Source organism: Etheostoma spectabile, chromosome 20 (genome assembly GCF_008692095.1).
Source record: "Etheostoma spectabile isolate EspeVRDwgs_2016 chromosome 20, UIUC_Espe_1.0, whole genome shotgun sequence".
NCBI lineage: Eukaryota > Metazoa > Chordata > Actinopteri > Perciformes > Percidae > Etheostoma > Etheostoma spectabile.
Window position 1 is genome coordinate 19,396,939 of NC_045752.1, and position 3,241 is coordinate 19,400,179.

Here is a 3,241-nt window from a genome sequence, read left to right on the forward strand (position 1 = left end):
ACCTCCACGCAGTAGCTAGTAGACAAGGCGGACACGGAGGATGAAAAAACAGGATGAATCTTCAGAAGAGGTAATTATCTTCACATGTAACTCCATGTATGTTAAGTAAATGCACAAATATCTGTGTTTATGCAATAATTTATGGAGGTGAGACACGGAAAAGCAGTTTTAAAAAGAAAAGACAGACTAGCTGTGGGTTGTTAAGGGCCCATGTTATCCTATGGAGACTGACAGGCTCCGAGGCGTTAAGGGCCCATGTTATCCTATGGAGACTGACAGGCTCCGGGGCGTTAAGGGCCCATGTTATCCTATGGAGACTGACAGGCTCCGGGGCGTTTAGGGCCCATGTTATCCTATGGAGACTGACAGGCTCCGGGGCGTTAAGGGCCCATGTTATCCTATGGAGACTGACAGGCTCCGGGGCGTTAAGGGCCCATGTTATCCTATGGAGACTGACAGGCTCCGGGGCGTTAAGGGCCCATGTTATCCTATGGAGACTGACGGGCTGTGGGGCGTTAAGGGCCCATGTTATCCTATGGAGACTGACGGGCTGTGGGGCGTTAAGGGCCCATGTTATCCTATGGAGACTGACAGGCTCCGGGGCGTTAAGGGCCCATGTTATCCTATGGAGACTGACGGGCTGTGGGGCGTTAAGGGCCCATGTTATCCTATGGAGACTGACGGGCTGTGGGGCGTTAAGGGCCCATGTTATCCTATGGAGACTGACAGGCTCCGGGGCGTTGAGGGCCCATGTTCCCTATGAGACTGACAGGCTCGGGGCTTTAGGGCCCATGTTATCCATGGAGACTGACAGGCGCGGCGCGTTAAGGGCCCTGTTATCCTATGGAGACTGACAGGCTCCGGGCGTTAGGGCCCATGTTATCCTATGGAGACTGACGGCTGTGGCGTTTAAGGCCCATGTTATCCTATGGAGACTGACGGCTGGGGCGTTAAGGCCCATGTATCTATGGAGACTGACGGGCTGTGGGGCGTTAAGGGCCCATGTTATCCTATGGAGACTGACAGGCTGTGGGGCGTTAAGGGCCCATGTTATCCTATGGAGACTGACGGGCTGTGGGGCGTTAAGGGCCCATGTTATCCTATGGAGACTGACAAGCTGTGGGGCGTTAAGGGCCCATGTTATTCTCTGGCGACTGTGTGAAATACTAATTTGTGGCCACAGTATACTCATTTGTGGCAACAAAATGGTATTTTGGGGATATCGACGTAGCCTAACTATAATGCGGGCACTTCTGCTATGGGCCTACCTGTGTGGGGCACACAGGCTACCCAGAGGAAGCAAAAGGTGCCGTCAGGGACAGAGATCACTTGATTGAATTGTATTTTAGGTCTGGGAATGAGTTACAAAGACTTTCTAAAATGCCTGTTACTGCAAGGAATCGTTAAACATAATATTGATAGTGGGACGGAAACTCTGACCGCAGAGGGCTCTGCTGCACATCGTCTGCTCGTGCGGGTAGACAATGGAGGGCGAAGAAAAGCATCGACGCAATCGGCGTAAACATTGATCAATTACATTCTTGGGTGCAAGCTGTATGATTATTCAGTTTGTTATTGCTTCCTAGGGAGAAAGAACAAACCTCAGGGGACCATATTAACCACTTCAGGCATAGTAACATATCTTTATCCGAAAGTAAATAAATTGTGATTAAAGGTCCCATAACATGGTGCTCTTTGGATGCTTTTATATAGACCTTAGTGGTCCCTAATACTGTATCTGAAGTCTCTTTTATATAGACCCTAGTGGTCCCTAATACTGTATCTGAAGTCTCTTTTATATAACCTTAGGTGTCCCCTAATACTGTATCTGCAGTCTCTTTATATAGACCTTAGTGGTCCCCTAAACTGTATCTGAAGTCTCTTTTATATAGACCTTAAGGTCCCTATACTGTCTCTGAGTCTCTTTATTAGACTTTAGTGGTCCCCTAAATCTGGATCTGAAGTCTCTTTTATATAGACCTTAGTGGTCCCCTAATACTGTATCTGAATTCTCTTTTATATAGACCTTAGTGGTCCCCTAATACTGTATCTGAAGTCTCTTTTATATAGACCTTAGTGGTCCCTAATCCTGTATCTGAAGTCACTTTTATATACCTTATGGTCCCTAATACTGGATCTGAAGTCTCTTTCCCAAAATTCACCTTGGTGCAGAGTTCAGCCACTAGAGCCAGTCCCACAGAGCTTTCCTTAGTATGTGCCATTTCTAAGTCCGTAGTTTTTGGGAGGAGGGGCGGGGGGGGGGGGGGGGCAAGATTCCAGATCGGCCCAGTGAGCTTTCATTTTCTCAAAGGCATAACAGGATACCCAGGGCTCGGTTTGCACCTATCACCATTTCTAGCCCCTGAGGGGCCATAGCTAGTCTGGGGGGGACGCGTGTTACTGTTAAAAAACTCAAAGTGTACCTTAAAGGTGCATTTTCTTTGAAATGTTTCTAAACATGTTTTTCTTGGTGACTTCATGGACGAGTTAGATTTGTAATAACCTACCTAAAACCTTACACTAGACCTACATTTAAAACAAAAAAATGATCATATTCTACTGTAAAGAAAAGAAAAAACTAAATATATAATGGACCAACACATAAATGGTCAGATTATGTGACCCCACTGTACTACTTAATAAAGGAGTTAAACTTCAACATATTGTTTGGGGTAGTTATGTCACAACTTCACACTAATCTGGACATGTTTTCTTATTTATAGTCATAACAGAGCCAGTACCTCAGAGGTCACACAAATACGTATGTATACATGATATACTAACAATAAACTAATTTGCGGCTACAAATAAGTATTTCCTGTCCACAAATTAGCATTTCGTGGCCACTACTTATTTTAATTTTTTCCGCATGTCATGTCTGGGTCTCTGTAGTTTACACCTCATTATTATTGTGATCATGTGATTCTGGATGTTCATAAATGGACTTTTGCAATTTTTTCACCTGTTAAAAGATTTAACACTTTTGCATGGCACTGTAGCCGTGTCAGATTCTCATTAGGGGCTGAGCCCCCCCCCTAGGGTTGGATCCTAGGCTCGCCCCTGACAGAGATAGATATTCATAATTATAGCAGTTGGAATGGCGAACAGGGGCAATTATTGCAGCAATAAAGAAAGTGGAACTATGACTAGAAATAATAGCTGTCGCAGTTCAGGGCGTTGCAGGGAACATATTACACGTTCAAGCAATATGTGTTAATAACAACAACAACAACAACAACAA